Genomic DNA, 17725 nt, shown 5'->3' on the forward strand with positions numbered 1-17725 from the left:
CAATGGATTGAGTGCTCAGGGTTTTCCCTAATCTCTAGGTAAAACCAGCATGGTTGATGTCTTTGTGAAGGTACTTTTCCAGCTACACCCAAGCTTTAATGCACAGGCAATCACCAGGAATCTTGTTAAAATGCAGACTGTGATCAGTAGGTGTGGATTGGATCTGAGATTTTGCATTTCTTTTTTCTTTCTTTCTTTCTTTTTTTTTTTTTTTTTTTGACGGAGTCTCGCTCTTGGGCCCAGGCTGGAGTGCAGTGGCGGTCTGGGCTCACTGCAAGCTCCGCCCCCCGGGTTCACACCATTCTCCTGCCTCAGCCTCCTGCGTAGCTGGGACTACAGGCGCCTGCCACCACGCCTGGCTAATTTTTTGTATTTTTAGTAGAGACACGGTTTCACCATGTTAGCCAGGATGGTCTTGATCTGACCTCGTGATCCGCCCACCTTGGCCTCTCAAAGTTCTGGGATTACAGGCGTAAGCCACCGCGCGTGGCCTCTTTCTTTCTTTTTTTGAGAAGGAGTCTCACTCTGTCGCCCAGGCTGGAGTGCAGTGGCACCATCTTGGCTCACTGCAACCTTCGTCTCCTACGTTCAAGCAATTCTCCTGCCTCAGCCTCCTGAGTAGCTGGGATTACAGGTGCCTGCCACCATGCCCGGCTAATGTTTTTTGTATTTTGCGTAGAGATGGGGTTTCGCCATCTTGGCCAGGCTGGTCTCAAACTCTTGACCTCAGGTGATCCACCCACCTTGGCCTCCCAAAGTGCTGGAATTACAGGCATTAGCCGCCACGCCTGGCCAGATTTTGCATTTCTAATAAACTCACAGATGCTGCCTATTCTGATAGTCCACTGACCCCATTTTGAGTGTAAGGAGTTAGACTATGTCATCAGAAGAATATCAGCTGAGGCTCCTTCAGGTGTTTCTGTGTGAGGGCTGTCCTGTCCTCCATACAGTATACAGCGTCTCCCCACCTTGGCCAGCACCATCTCTGTTCCACCCACCCCCCAGCTCTTTAACAGGTTTTACACACACACACACACACACATGCACGCATGCATGCATGCACACACACACATATGTATTTTGTTTGTTTGTTTTTGAGACAGAGTCTTGCTCTGTTGTCAGGCTGGAGTGCAGTGGTGTGATCACAGCTCACTGCAGTCTCAACCTCCCAGGATCAAACCATCCTCCCACCTCAGCCTCCCGAGGAGCTGGGACTAGAGGTGCATGCCACTATGCCTAGCTAATTTTTGTTTTGTTTTGTTTTTGAGAAGGAGCTTCACTCTTTTTGCCCAGGCTGGAGTACAATGGTGCGATCTCGGCTCAATGCAACCTCCGCCTCCCGAGTTCAAGCGATTCTCTCTACCTCAGCCTCCCAAGTAGCTGGGATTAAAGGTGCGTGCCACCACGCCCGGCTAATTTTTTGTATTTTTAGTAGAGACGGAGTTTCACCATGTTGGCCAGGCCAGTCTCGAACTCCTGACCTCACGTGATCCTACCCGCCTCGGCCTCCCAAAGTGCTGGGGTTACAGGCCTGAGCCACCGTGCCCAGCCATGCCCAGCTAATTTTTAAATTGTTTGGACAGACAGATGCAGGGGGGCGGGTCTCCCTATGTTGCCTAAGCTGGTCTCTAGCTCCTGGCTTCGAGCAGTCCTCTTGCTGTGGCTCCCAAAGTGCTGGGATTACAGGCGGGAGCCACTGTGCCCCGCCTTCAACGGGTTTCTTGTTCTGAGATCTGAGAATGTTTGCCGGACCCACAGCTGCCTGACCCAGGGCCTGTTTCCTATCTTAGGAGGGGCCTTTTGTGCTACTTCTCCTTGAGATGCTACTCCCTCCCATCCCCCAGGAAGTGATATACGGCCTCTCCTCCCTTTTGCAGGGGTACTTGGCAACCAGACCCTTTGTGTATTTATGGCCGATTAACAAACTTTATCTAAGAGATAAGAAAGATCAGTGAAAACCAGCTGCCCTTTGTTCAGATCATTTCACTTTGAAATAAGACTTAACCCCCTCTATTTTTAGTCTGCTGTTTATTTTGTAGGTTTGGATAAGGTTATTATAGCCCAAGGCTTGTTTTGATCTTTGTTCCTTAAGCTCTGGGGTGATTGGTAAACATTTTAGAAGCCAGTGGCTACTAGCTTTTATTTTAGCTTTTTCAGGATCATAGAATTGTAGATTTCGACCGTAGAAAAGGGCTTTCAAGGAGTTGTAGGTTGGCCCCCCTTTATCTGACAAATAGGAAACAGGAGTTTTCTGTCAGGAGCCCGTGGACTTTCTGTACCTTACCAAAGACTACACAATTCAGGGCCGACTGGGCTGCTAGAGTCCCTCAGACTTTTAAACTGTGCTCCAAGGAGCTGCTTAGACCTGCCTGCCCTGATATGTTTGTGTTTGGAGGAGTGGAGATAAGGGAGTACCTCAAGCAAAGCAGCGCCATTCATAACACTTTCATCCATTTCACATCCATTTCATACAATCTAAGATTTTAAAACTTGGATTTTATTTGAATAATGAGCTTTATATCTTTAAAAAATTAATCATTTTATTTCACCATGATGCCTGCAAATTAGTCTTTATTAAATATCTATAGTTTAAGAGTCACATTTTTCTATTCTCATTTTACATGCAGAGTTTGAGCCAGAGCTAAAATTCTTTATCTGTGGAAAAGCTAAAGAAAGGAAGTCTGACACTTAGAACATTTAAATACAGTATTTAAATACCCATTTTATCTTAGGCAGGAACTCATACTGTAAAAATATGTCTTACATTTAGAAAGATAGAACATGCATCATCTTGTCACTGTTAGCGTTTTTATGATACTTTTCCAACTCTTACATTTAAAGTTATACACATTGATTTTCACCCAAGCCTTGGGAAATTAAAAACCCTTATTGAGATACAATTTACTTAACACATAATTCTCCAATTTAAGCTGTACAATTCAGTGTCTTTTAGCCTATTCACAGACTTGTGCAACTATCTCCACTATCTAAATCCAGAACATTATCATCATTCCAAAAAGAAACCCTGTTGGCTGGGCGTGGTGGCTCATGCCTGTAATCCCAGCACTTTGGGAGGCCGAGGCGGGCAGATCATGAGGTCAGGAGATCGAGCCCATACTTGCTAACACGGTGAAACCCCGCCTCTACTAAAAATACAAAAATTGGCCGGGCGTGGTGGAGCGCACCTGTAGTCCCAGCTACTCGGGAGGCTGATGTAGGAGAATCGCTTGAACTGGGGAGGCAGAGGTTGCAGTGAGCCGAGATCACGCTGCTGCACTCCATCTCAAAAAAAAAAAAAAAAATGATGCTTCAAGATGAAGCTGAACATCTCCTTCCCAGCCACTGGCTGCCAGAAACTCATTGAAGTGGATGATGAATGCAAAGTTCGTACTTTTTATGAGAAACGTACAGCCACAGAAGTTGCTGCTGACACTCTGGGTGAAGAATGGAAGGGTTATGTGGTCCGAATCAGTGGTGGGAACGACAAATAAGGTTTCCCCATGAAGCAGGATGTCTTGACCCATGGCCGTGTCCACCTGCTACTGAGTAAGGGGGATTCCTGTTACAGACGAAGGAGAACTGGAGAAAGAAAGAGAAAATCAGTTCATGGTTGCATTGTGGTTGCCAATCTGAGCGTTCTCAACTTGGTTATTGTAAAAAAAGGAGAGAAGGATATTCCTAGACTGACTGATACTATGGTGCCTCATCGCCTGGAGCCCAAAAGAGCTAGCAGAATCCGTAAACTTTTCAATCTCTCTAAAGAAAGCCCTTAAAGAAGGTAAGAAACCTAGGATCAAAGCACCCAAGATTCAGCGTCTTGTTAGTCCATGTGTCCTGCAGCACAAACGGTGGCGTATTGCTCTGAAGAAGCAGCGTACTAAGAAAAATAAGGAAGAGGCTGCAGAATATGCTAAGCTTTTGGCCAAGAGAATGAACGAGGCTAAGGAAAAGCACCAGGAACAAATTGTGAAGAGATGCAGACTTTCCTCTCTGTGAGCTTCTACTTCTAAGTGAGTAACAAATAAATAAGATCAGACTTGCAAAAAAAAAAAAAAGAAAGAAAAAGAAAAAGAAAAGAAATCCTGTTACTCCCATTGCCCTCTTCTCGGCCCCTGGCAATCACTAGTCTCCTTCTTATATCTATAGATTGCTTATACTGGATATTTTATTTAAATGAAATCATACAATATGTGGCCTTTTGTGTCTGGCTTCTTTCACATGTGTAATGTTTTCAAGTTTCATCCATGTTGTAGCATGTATCAGTACTCATTCTTTTTATGCCTGGATAGTAACTCATTGTATGGCTATACCACGTTGTGTTTATTCATTCATTATTTGATGGAAATTTGAGTGTTTTCCACCTTTTGGCCATTATAAATGATACTGCTATGATCAATGATGTATAAGAATTTGGCCAGGCAGGGTGGCTCAAGCCTGTAATCCTAGCACTTTGGGAGGCTAAGGTGGGCGGATCACTTGAGCTCAGGAGTTGGAGACCAGCCTGGCCAACATGGTGAAACCCCATCTCTACTAAAAATACAAAAACTAGCTGGGCAAGGAGGCAGCTGCCTGTAATCTTAGCTACTCGGGAGGCTGAGGCAGAAGAATCGTTTGAACCCAGGAGGTGGAGGTTGCAGTGAGCTGAGATTGCACCATTGCATTCCAGCCTAGGCAACAGAGCAAGACTCTGTCTCGAAGAACAGAATTTGAGTACTTGTTTTTAATTCTTTTGGATATATACCTAGGAGTAGAATTTCTGGGTCATATGTTAATTCTGTGTTTAACTTCTGAAGGAACCACCAAATAGTTTTCCACAGAGGCTGTACCATCCTGCATTTCTTCTAGCAATGTACAAGAGTTCAAATTTTTCCATATCCTCACCATTTATGTATCTACACTATAAAAAGAACAGCCTTATTAGATATATGATTTGCATATATTTTCTCCCATTCTGTGATTTGGCTTTTCATTTTCTTGATGGTGTCCTTGGAAGCAAAAAGTTTTATATTTCAGTGATGTTCAATATGTAGAATAAAATTTATAGGAGGCCATTGAGTTGGACTGAGTTCCTGCCCTAGGCCTAACAGACCCCACCAAAATGGAGTTACTTATGCTGAAATTGCATGTCATGTCACTAAGTCAAAACTAAGATCTTTATCTGACCTTCTGAGAAATCAGGAGAGAGAGAGAGAGAATAGCCAAATCCTCAAACAGGCCAGTTTTAGCTGGCATGATAAGGAACTCCCCTCTGCCTGTCGATAAAAGCTATCTCTGGCATGATAAGGAAGTCCTCTCTGCCTGTTTATAAAAGCAATCTCTTCTGCTTTGTTCATTGGAAGACTCATTCTGTTTTATAGAATGATATATTGCCTGAGTTTAGAATCACAAATAAATAACAATTAAGATTTTTAAACTAAATGTGTTGTAATTTTGTCTTTCGACAAATATATTCATTTGTTCTTTTGTTGTTTGTGCTTTTGGTGTCATATCTCAGAAACCATTGTCTAATGAAAGCTCCTGAATATGTACACATAAGTTTTCTTTTAAAACTCTAATAGTTTTCGCTCTTACATTTGGGTGTATGGTCCATCTTGATTTTATTTATTTGGGTTTTTTTTTAGATAGGGTCTTGCTCAATTGCCCAGGCTTCAGTGCAATGGCACAATCATGGCAGTTGGCTCACTGCAATTTCCAAAACTCTTAGGCTCAAGCAACCCTCCTGTCTCAGCCTCCTGAATAGCTAGGACTACAGATGCTCGCCACCACACATGGCTAATTTTTACAATTTTTTAAGAGACAGGGTATTTGTGTGTGTGTGTGTGTGTGACAGGGTCTTGCTCTGTTGCCCAGGCTGGAGTGCAGTGGCATGATCAGCTTGCTGGACTCAAGTGATCCTTCCATCTTAGGCTCCTGAGTAACTGGAACTACAAACACACACCACCGTGCCCAGGTAATTTTTTTATTTTTAGTAGGGACGAAGTCTCACTATATTGTTCAGGCCGGTCTTGAACTCCTGGGCTCAAGCGATCTTCCCTCCTCAGCCTCCCAAAGTGCTAGGATTACAGGACAAAGCCACTATGCCTAGCCTGGAGTTAATTTTTGTATATGAAGTGAACTAGGATTCCAATTTCATTTTTTTTTTCATGTGGCATCCATTTGTTTCAGCATTATTTGTTGAAAAGATAGTTTATATGGGTCAAGTTTGAGGACTGCAACCTGGGACCTTTAATTAAGTTGCCTTGAATATATGCTGTGATCAGCAGCAGTCACAAGTGAATTTTTTTTTTTTTTTTTTTTTTTGAGAAGGAGTCTTGCTCTGTCACCCAGGCTGGAGTCCAGTGGCGCGATCTTGGCTCACTGCAAGCTCCGCGTCCCGGGTTCACACCATTCTCTTGCCTCAGCCTCCCAAGTAGCTGGGACTACAGGCACCCGCCACCACGCCTGGCTAATTTTTTTGTATTTTTAGTAGAGACGGGGTTTCACTGTGTTAGCCAGGATGGTCTCAATCTCCTGACCTCGTGATTTGCCTGCCTCGGCCTCCCAAAGTGCTGGGATTACAGGCATGAGCCACCATGCCCAGCCTACAAGTGAATTTTTAAAGAAAAAAAGAAGAGGTAGTTCCTAAGTTGTTTACCAAGAATTTACCGTAAAATAACATAAACTATTAATTGGCTATACATTGACTTTTCTTTTTAATTTAATTAAATTCTATTTTATTTTATTTTATAGAGAAAGGGTTTTGCCATGTTACCTAGGTCTTGAACTCCTGGGCTCAGAGGATCCACCTGCCTTGGCCTCCCAAAGTGCTGAGATTACAGGCATGAGCCACCACGCCTGGCTTGTTTTTGCTTTTGGTTTTGTTTAAGATAGGGTCTCACTCTTGCTTAGGCTGGACCGTACTGGTGCAATCACTGATCACTGCAGCCCCCACCTCCCAGGCTCAAGCAGTCCTCTCACCTCAGTCCTGTAAGTATCTGGGTGTGCACCACCACACCTAGCTAATTGTTTTTTTAATTTTTTGTAGAGATGGGTTCTCTCTATGTTGCCCAGGCTGGTCTGGAACTCCTGGGCTCAACCAGTCCTCCTGCCTCTGCCTCCCAAAGTGTTGAGATTACAGGTGTCAGCCACCGTGCCCGGCCCCAAATCCCTTTAAACAATTACCCCCTGGAAGTGTATGTTGGGTGGGTGGGGGAGCTTGACATACTCAAGTCTCTCTGGCCTCAATAAATTTTGCATCTCAACGTCCCAGACTGCTCTGAGTTATTTTTCTTTACTCAGAAATCAGAATGCAGGCTGGGCATGGTGGCTCATCCCTGTAATCCCAGCACTTTGGTAAGCCTAGGTTGGAGGATAGCTTGAGCCCAGGAGTTTGAGATCAGCCCTGGCCACATAGCAAGACCCAATATATACAAAATTTAAAAAATTAGTTGAAGCCTGGTACGGTGATTCACGCCTATAATCCTAGCACTTTGGGAGGCCGAGGCAGGTGGATCACCTGAGGTCAGGAGTTCGAGACCAGCCTAGCCAATATGGCAAAACCCTGTCTCTACTAAAAATACAAAAATTAGCTGGGCATAGTGGTGAGCACCTATAATCCCAGCTACTCAGGAGGCTGAGGCAAGAGAATCACTTGAACCCAGGGAGTGGAGGTGCAGTGAGCTGAGATCGCAACACTTCACTTCAGCCTGGGCCAAAGAGTGAAACTGTCTCAAACAAACAAACAAACAAAAAATTAGTTGGGTATAGTGGCATGTACCTGTAGTCCCAGTTACTTGGGAGGCTGAGGTAGGAAGATGGCTTGAGCCTGGAAGGTCAAGGCTTCAGTGAACCCTGATCTCATCACTGCACTCCAGTCTGGGTGACAGAACAAGACCCTGTCTCAAAAAAAAAAAAAAAAAAAGCCAGTCATGGTGAGAGTCTATAGTCCCAACTACTTAGGAGGCTGAGGTGGGAGGATCACTTGAGCCCAGTAGTTTGAGGCTGCAGTAAAACTGTGATTGCACCATTGCACTCCAGCCTGGGGGACAGAGCGAGACCCTGGCTCATAAATAAATAAGAAGTCAGAATGTATGTGTCCTCCAATTTTATTCTTCCTCTTCCTGATTGTATTGGTGATTCTTAGTCCTTTGCATTTCCAAACTATTCAGAATCAGCTTATTGATTTCTGCAAAGAAGACAGCTGGGATTTGGAGAGGAGTTGTGTTAAATGTGTAGATCAGTTTGGGGAGTACTGCCATCTTAACAATATTAAGTCTTCCAATCCATGAACATAGGATGTCTTTCCATGGATTTAGATCTTTTAAAATTTATTTCAGTAATGTTTGTAGTTTTCAGAGTACACATTATGCAATTCTTTTGTTAAATGTATTTCTTTGTATTTTATTTATTTATTTGAGACAGAGTCTTGCTCTGTCACCTAGGCTAGAGTGCAGTGGTGTGATCTCGGCTCACTGCAACCTCCGCCTCCCAGAGTTCAAGCGATTCTCCTTCCTCAGCCTCCCAAGTAGCTGGAACTACAGGTGCATGCTACCACACCCTGCTAATTTTTATATTTTTAGTAAAGAAGAGGTTTAACCATGTTGACCAGACTGGTCTCAAACTCCTGACCTCAGGTGATCTGCCTACCTCAGCCTCCCAAAGTGCTGGGATTACAGGCATGAGCCACCACGGGCAGCTGTATTTTTGTTTTTAATTTATTTTTTTGAGACGAGGTCTCACTCTGTCACCCAGGCTGGACTTCAATGGTGCAGTTATAGCTCACTGCAGCCTCAACTTCCTGGACTCAAGTGCTCTTCCCACCTCAACTTCCTGAGTAGCTAAACTAAACAGCTGCATGCCACAACACCCAGCACTTTTTTTTTTTTGAGATGGAATCTGGCTCTGTTGTCCAGGCTGGAGTGCAGTGGCTCGATTTTGGCTCACTGCAATCTCCGCCTCCTGGGTTCAAGTGATTCTCCTGCCTCAGCCTCCTGAGTAGCTGGGATTACAGGTGCCCACCACCATGCCTGGCTAATTTTTGTATTTTTAGTAGAGATGGGTTTTCACCATGTTGACCAAGCTGGTCTTGAACTCCTGACCTCAGGTGATCCACCCACCTCAGCCTCCCAAAGTGTTGGGATTACAGGTGTGAACCACTGCACCAGGCCTCACCCAGCAAATTTTTTTTTTTTCAAATGGAGTCTCTCTCTGTCGCCTAAGCTGGAGTGCAATGGCATGATCTTGGCTCACTGCAATCTCTGCCTCCCGGGTTCAAGTGTTTCTCCTGCCTCAGCCTCCCAAGTACCTGGGATTACAGGCACCTGCCACCACGCCTGGCTAATTTTTGTATTTTTAGTAGAGACAGTGTTTTGCCGCATTGGCCAGGCTGGTCTCAAACTCTTGACCTCAGGTGATCTGCCCACCTCGGCATCCCAAAGTGCTGGGATTACAGACATGAGCCACCGCACCCAGCCCAACCAGCAAATGTTTAAAAATAATTTTTGTGGAGATGGGGCTCTCACTATATTAACTAGATTGGTCTTGAACTCCTGGCCTCAAATGATCCTCCCACCTCAGCCTCCAAAGTGTCAGGATTACAGGTGAGAGCCACCATGTCTGGCCTGTATTTTATTTTTTGATGCTATTGTAAATGAAATTGCTTTGTTTTTTTTTGAGATGGAGTCTTGCTCTGTCGCCCAGGCTGGAGTGCAGTAGTGCGGTCTCGGCTCACTGCAAGCTCCGCCTCCCAGGTTCATGCCATTCTCCTGCCTCAGCCTCCCGAGTAGCTGGGACTACAGGCACCCGCCACCACGCCTGGCTAATTTTTTGTATTTTTAGTAGAGATGGAGTTTCACCATGTTAGCCAGGATGGTCTCGATCACCTGACCTCGTGATCCGCCCACCTCGGCCTCCCAAAGTGCTGGGATTACCGGCGTGAGCCACTGTGCCCAGCTGGAAAGACCGACTTTATCTCCTCTGTTATTTATAAACCACCTTTGAGGAAAGAGAATTTTGTTTTTTTTCTTGAAATGGAGTCTCCATCTGTCACCCAGGCTGGAGTGCAGTGGCGTGATCTCGGCTCACTGCAACTTCTGCCTCCTGGGTTCAAGCAGTTGTCCTACCTCAGCCTCCTGAAAATTTTCTCTATACAACATCATACAACCTGCAAGTAGAGATTGTGTTACTTCTTATTTTCCAATCTGGAGACCTTGTATTTATTTATTTTCTTGCCTAATAGCCCTCACTGGAACCTCCAGTGCACCGTTGAATGGCAGTGGCAAAGTGGACATGCTTGTCTTATTGCTGATGTTAGAGGAAAAGCATTCAGTCTTTCACCATTAAGTATGATGTTAGTGATGGTGTTTTAGCTATGTCTACAATGCCAATGCATATCCTAGTAGAGATGTTCCAGCTGAGGGTGGAAATAGAGAACAGAGGTCAGAAGAAAAAGCTGGGCTACATTTGGGAATCTTCAGTATTCAGATGAGAGTTGAAGTTATGGAAACTTAATAAGATTGTCCAGGGCAGATCACATAGGATGAGAAGAGGATTGGGGATTGATACGGTTTGGTTTTGTGTCTCTACCCAAATCTCATTTTGAACCGTAATTCCCATGTGTTGTGGGAGGGACCTGGTGGGAGGTGATTGGATCATGGGGGTGGTTTCCCCTATGCTGTTCTCATAATAGCGAGGGAGTTCTCATGAGATCTGATGGTTTAAAAGTGGCAGTTTTCCCTGCCCTCACTCTCTCCTGCCGTCTTGCGAGGAAGGTGCTTGCTTCGCCTTCTCTTTCCACCATGATTGTAAATTTCATACGGCCTCCCCAGCCATGCATAACTGTGAGTCAACTAAACCTCTTTCCTTCATAAATTACCCAGTCTCAGGCAGTTCTTTATAGCAGTATGAGAATGGACTAATACAGAGAATTGGTACTAACAGAGTGAGGTACTGCTGTAAAGATAACCTGAAAATGTGGAAGTGACTTTGGAACTGGGTAATAAGCAGAGGTTGGAACAGCTTGGAGGGCTCAGAAGAAGACAGGAAGATGTGGGAAAGTTTGGAGCTTACTAGAGACTTGTTGAATGGTTTTGACCAACATGCTGATAGTGATATGGACAATAAAGTCCAGGCTGAGGTGACCTCAGATGGAGATGAGGAACTTTTTGAGAACTGGAGCAAAGGTCACTTTGCTATGCTTTAGCAAGGAGACTGGTGGCATTTTGCCCCTGCCCTAGAAATCTGTGGAACTTTGAACTTGAGAGAGATGATTTAGGGCATCTGGCAGGAGAAATTTCTAAGCAGCAAAACATTCAAGAGGTGATCTGGATTTTTCCGAAAGCATACAGTCACATACAGTCACAAAGAGATGATTTGAAATTGGAACTTATGTTTTGTTTTGTTTTGTTTTGTTTTGTTCTTTTGAGATAGAGTCTTGCTATGTCACCCAGGCTGGAATGCAGTGGTGCGATATCAGCTCAGTGCTTTCTATGCTAAAACCAGAAAAGTCCCAAACAAGCTAAGACATATTGGTCACTTTTAGGAATACATGAATAAATACCTTTTCCCAAAGAGACTGAAGGAAGTTGAAATGTAATGGTGAGTTGAGATTGCAGTTCCTAGGCTGCCCTACCAATACTTAGCAAATTCATAAGTCACGTAAAACTTTTTCTAAGCCTTGAAAGTATGTTTGTTTAGTCTCTGAAATCTAACCACTCCTCTCCTTTTTATTTATTTATTTATTTATTTTTGAAACGTAGTCTCATCTGTCGCCCAGGCTGGAGTGCAATGGCGCTATCTTGGCTCACTGCAACCTCCGCCTCCCGGGCTCAAATGATAACTTCTCTCCTTTTCATCTTACATTCCATAGCCTGGAGCCCCTGTCTGCCATGAGAGGTAGGATGTGGGTAAGGCAGGTGGACAGCTCCAGGGCAACAGAGACAGAGGAGACTTCTTGCACAAGAAGAGGAGCTGGGCCAGACCTTTAAAAGCTCCTCCAGAAATAATAGCTGGGGCATTTATGAAAGGGAAGCAGGTATATCAGCAGCAGAAGGGCCCAGGAGCAAGAATAGTGAAGCACAGGGGGCTGCTTGTTTGTGCTGTCATTTGCAAGTCAGGAACTGCTTGATTTTACAAACATTTTATCACTCATGACTATTTTAAGAGAATTTCTGTCACAGGAAGTCCACTTCTAATCATTTCCACTAAGGGCACAATCAGGAATGTGTGCAAATATATGTACAAAGAAGAAAAAATATTGATTACAGTTTTATAGTAGTAAAGATCTCCAAGAGAAAGTGATACTTAATTGAGCTGAGCCTTGAAGGGTAAATAGGAGTTAGCCAGGTATGTAGGGTGGGGAAGAGTAAGAAGGGAAGTTAGAGGGAACAGCATGTGCCAAGTTGCAGAGATAGGACAGAATGTATTGGGGAACAACAGGAAATTGGGTATTACTGGAGCAAAGGATACATTGTGAATGGGGGAAGGGACAAGGCTGGGAGGAAAAACTCAGAGGCAGAACAGAATTATAATGTCAATTTTTAAAATCATAGTCATTTTCCTCTTTGAGTGAAAAAAACCGACATTCTTTAGGTTGGCATGTATATACAGAGAGATAAGAAATCTAACTCTGTATGCAGAAAATTCAAACCAAGGGAAGTAGTGAATTATCCTTGAGTTTAAATGTTATTTGAAATAATAAAATAGGGCGATTAAAGAGTCCTACTACTTTGACGTCAGATGAAATCTTTTCTATGTATAATACACTGGTCAAAGTTCAAGAACTGGTTATCTTAATAAAAACACTATTCTCTTCTTTGCAAGGTCATCGCAATGGCTCCAGAATTATTAGGTAATAAATTTTGTTTTTCATGTAAAAAGTTATCTTTTTATTTATTTTGAGACAGAGTCTCGCTCTGATGCACAGGCTGGAGTGCAGTGGCACAATCTCGGCTCACTGCAACCTCTGCCTCCAGGGTTCAAGCAATTCTCCTGCCTCAGCCTCCCGAGTAGCTGGGACTACAGGCATGTGTCACCAAGCCCAGCTAATTTTGTATTTTTAGTAGAGACAGGGTTTCACTATGTTGGCCAGGCTGGTCTCAAACTCCTGATCTCAGGTGATCCGCCCACCTTGGCCTCACAAAGTGCTGGGATTACAGGTGTGAGCCACGGCACCTGGGCCAAAAGTTATCTTTTTAGTCAAGTTGATCAAAAAATAAAATTTTGCTTATTGCTAATGGATCTATTTACATAATAAGAAATTTCTCTAAATTTATCATTATCACGTTGTCTCAGTCATTACCTGCTGTTGTTACCACTTGCCTGTTCTTAAGCTCCACTTACTTTTTGCAACTCATCTTTTTGTTACTTCTACTGCTAAATAATCTTCGCAAAGGAAGTCTTTTTTTCCTACCTCTTCTCATCACTTACTTAATTGTTCCCTGACCACAGAGATCAAAACCAAAATAATGTACCACCATCACTGTGGGGGATGGAAAAACACACACAAACCTTTTTCTTCCACCCTCCTAGGTTCTCCAGCTGGAGTCCTGGGAATCAAACTGATAAAAGATAGATTAAAAAGAGAAAAACAGAGTTTTTAAACATGTACAGCACACATACACACAGGAGAAACTCAGTAATGAGTAACTCAAAGGGGTGGTTAAAATCCGGGGCTTATATAGCATCTTAACATGGAACAATATATTTGAAGAGAAGTGACAAGAGAAAGGGTTACAGCTTTTAGGGGCAGCAAACTGTGGGGAGGTAAATATGTGGGGGAGAAACCACTGGAAGATAAAGGTTATTTTATTTCTTTTGAGGCAGGGTCTCGCTCCATCGCCCAGGTTGGAGTGCAGTGGCTCCATCTCGGCCCACTGCAACCTCCACCTCCCAGGTTCAAGCGATTATCTTGCCTCGGCCTCCCGAATAGCTGGGATTATAGACACCTGCCACCATACCCAGGTATTTTTATTTTATTGTATTTTTAGTAGACATGGGGTTTCAGGCCAGGCACAATGGCTCACGCCTGTAATCCTAGCACTTTGGGAGGCAGAGGTGAGCAGATCCCTTGAGCTCAGAAGTTCGAGACCGACCTGAGCAACATGGAGAAACCCCATCTCTACCAAAAATACAAAACAATTAGCTGGGCATGGTGACGCATGCCTGTGGTCCCAGCTACTCAAAGAGGCTGAGGCGGGAGTATTGCTTGAGCCTGGGAGGCAGAGGTTGCAGTGAGTTGAGATCATGTCACTGCACTCCAGCCTGGGTGACAAAGTGAGACCTCATCTCAAAAAAAAAAAAAAAAAAAAGAGAGATGAGATTTCACCATGTTGGCCAGGTTGGTCTTGAACTCCTGCCCTCAAGTGATCCACCCACCTTGGCCTCCCAAAGTGCTGGGATTACAGGCCTGAGCCACAGCACCCGGCCAAAGGTTATCTTAGTAAATTTTTTATGTAGATTCCTCTCTCAGTGCTTTGTCTGATCCCTGTCCTGATAAGAGTCTGGACTAAGAGTCAGGAATGATTGAGTTGTTCTCCTTTTCATGGAGGGGAAGGGAGACACCCTTACAATTTATATCCTGTTCTTAGCCAGACAGGGGAAAGAAGCCCAAGAGCATTTTTTTTTTTAATTGGAGACAGGGTCTTGCTCTGTTGTCCAGGTTGGAGTGCATGGACACAATCACGGCTCACTGCACTCTCAACCTTCTGGGCTCAAGCAGTCCTCCCACCTCACCCTCCTCAGTAGCTGGGACTATAGGCATGTACCACCACGCCAGGCTAATTTTTAATATTTTTTGTAGAGACAGAGTCTCACTATGATGCCCAGGCTGGTCTCAAACTCCTGGACTCAAGCAATCCTCCGACCTCAGCCTCCCAAAGTGCTGGGATTACAGGTGTGAGCCCCAGGAGCTTCTTCTGCATCAGCTATTTCTCAATTGTCTTCAGCTCAAAATAATCCTATTTGAAAGTGACATATTTGGGGTGGGGTAGGATGTTCTAATCCCCTGCAACACCATTTATTGCATCAACCAACAATGGATTCGTGGTATTACTTGCTCACAGGTAGAGGTTATTAGACTCCCCTGATTGGTTAATTGAAACGATTGCATCTTCACTCTCTTTTTTCTTTTTTTAGATTTTGGCACTCATTTTTCAAGTTTCTGACGAAACATCTTGAAATGTCCCTCTGTAAGCCTTAAATAGTTAAGCGCCTCAGAAATGCATAATTGATTCTAAAGGTAACAATTACTTTTAGTTGTAAGAACCAGTCTCACAACTTGCAATTATGGCCATAGAATTTTAGCGGTGCACAATAGCATGCACTTCAGAAATTATCTTGTCCAGATCCTTCTTATAGATAAAGCAACTGAAGACAACTGACTGGGTGACCTTGGGCAATTTACGTATCTTCTTACTTTTCTTATCAAATTGATCTCAGCAGTTCCTATACCTTTAAGGGTTGTTGTAAGGAATGGATAATAAAAGCCTGGGCACAGTGGTTCACATTTGTAATTCCAGCACTTTGGGAGGCCAAGGCAGGAGAAACAATTGAGCCCAAGAGTTTGAGACCAGCCTAGGGAACATACCAAGACCCAGTCTCTATAAAAAAAAAAGGTTAAAAATTAGCAGGGCATGGTGGTGCATGAAGACCTAGGTACTCAGGAGGCTGAGGCGGGTGGATCATTTGAGCCCAGGAGTTTGAAGTCACAGAGAAGCAGTGTTGTCATCTGGGATAAATATCAGAGGTTTCTTGTCTCATGCCAAGGGAATCAAGAACGCAGACACATAAGAAGTGAATTTAAGAGCATTGGTTTAATAGGCAAAAGGAAGAGAAAAGGGAATACCTCTGTCTCTTACAGAGAGAGGAGCTCCTGAGTGGGACTTTTGGTCTCATGGTGAAACGCAAGGGGTTTTATAGACGAGCTTGAGGAGGCAGTGTCTGAGTTACATAGTGCCCGAGAGATTGGATGAACCAGGTGTGCCATTTACATAGCACACAAAGAAGCTGGCTACCCCACCCGAATCTTTTATTATGCAGATGGTCCTCTACCTGGCCGGAGCCATGTTGCCTGTTTCTTTACTGTACACATGGTTGACAAAGAAAAGGGAAAATGGAGCCTCCAGGTTGAACATGCCTCACCCCCAGGTAGCCTTTTCCTATTGGCGCAGCTGTTGGCATTTACCTGTGCAAGCTTCCAGCTTGCTTATTTATGTCTGCAGCTCAATTTTTCAGGCTGCTCTTTGTTAGAAAAGAAATGATTTAGGAGCTACTTGGTAAGAACCCTCACTATCGGCCTAAGTAATTTCTTTCTAGTTCCTGTATCAACAGTGAGCTGTGGGCCAGGTGTGGTGGCTCACGCCTGTAATCCTAGCATTTTGGGAGGCTGAGGTGGGCAGATCACTTGAGGTCAGCAGTTCGAGACCAGCCTGGCCAACATGGTGAAACCCCTATCTCTACTAAAAATACAAAAATTAGCCAGGCATGGTGGCTCATGCCTGTAAACCTAGCTATTCGGGAGACTGAGGCAGGAGAATTGCTTGAACCCAGGAGGCAGAGGTTGCAGTTAGCTGAGATTGTGCCACTGCACTCCAGCCTGGGTGACAAAGTGAGACTCTATCTCAGAAACAAACAAACAAATCAGTGACAAATCAGTGACAAACAAACCAATGCACTCTAGCCTGGTAACAGAGTGAGACCCTGTCTCTAAAAAGAAAAAAAAAAAGGCCCTGTACAGTGGCTTACGCGTGTAATCCTAACACTTTGGGAGGCCAAGGCAGGAGGATTGCTAGAGCCTAGGAGTTTGAGACCAGCCTGGGCAATATGGCGAAACCCCGTCTCTGCAAAAAATACAAAAAGTAGCTGTGACAGCGTGTGCCTGTAGTCCCAGGTACTTGGGAGGCCGAGGTGGGAGGATCGCTTGAGCCTGGGAGGCAGAGATTTCAGGAGCCACGATCGCACCTCTGCACTTCAGACTGGGCCGCAGAACAAGAACCTGTGTTAAAAAAAAAAAAAAAAGAAAAAGTATGAATGAGATGATGCACGTGAAACACAGCAGTAAATCATTCCATAAATGTTTGTTATGAGAATGGATACAACTAAACAGTCCTGAATTTGCTATTTACATTAGCTCAGAAAGTCCCTAAATATCTCTGGATCTCAGTTTTAACAATCCATGAAATGAATGAGAAGGTTAGACTAAGTCAGTGGTTCAAGTTGTACTGTGGAGTCCTAGGGCTTCCCTGAAGGACAGCAGAGAGGGGCTGGGAGGCCAGCAGACAGCCACCAAATAACCTACCTTTCTTCAACCAAAGCTGTTTAGCTTTCCTCTTCTTAAATTTTTGTTTGAATAAAATAGTTCTGAGCTGGGCATAGTGGCTCATGCCTGTAATCGCAGCATTTTGGGAGGCCACAGTGGGAGCATCATTTGAGGCCAGGAGTTTGAGACCAGCTTGAGCCCCATCTCTGAAAAAAAATAAAAATAAAAATAAAAATTGTCCTTAAAAAAGTAACTACTTAGCAAGATAAACTTTAAGGTTCTTTCAGCTCAAGATTCTGTGATTTTGCAAAGATCACACTGTGTCCTTTGTTGTTCTGGTTTCAAAATAAAGACAAGGATTTTATTTATTTATTTATTTTATTTTTGAGACAGAGTCTCACTCCTTGTCACCCAGGCTAGAGTGCAGTGGCGCAATCTGGGCTCATTGCAACTTCTGACTTCTGGGTTCAAGCGATTCTCGTGCCTCAGCCT

General features: G+C 44.1%; 1 protein-coding gene and 1 pseudogene across 7 annotated transcripts in view; both read left to right on the forward strand.

The window, feature by feature from the left end:
• The window catches only part of PLIN2 (perilipin 2), a 123817-nt gene that overhangs the window by 27094 nt on the left and 78998 nt on the right, over positions 1-17725 (forward strand). The window lies entirely within an intron of this gene.
• Positions 689-4014, forward strand: LOC129044278 (small ribosomal subunit protein eS6-like; annotated as a pseudogene).

This window comes from Pongo pygmaeus, chromosome 13 (assembly GCF_028885625.2).
Source record: "Pongo pygmaeus isolate AG05252 chromosome 13, NHGRI_mPonPyg2-v2.0_pri, whole genome shotgun sequence".
Lineage (NCBI taxonomy): Eukaryota > Metazoa > Chordata > Mammalia > Primates > Hominidae > Pongo > Pongo pygmaeus.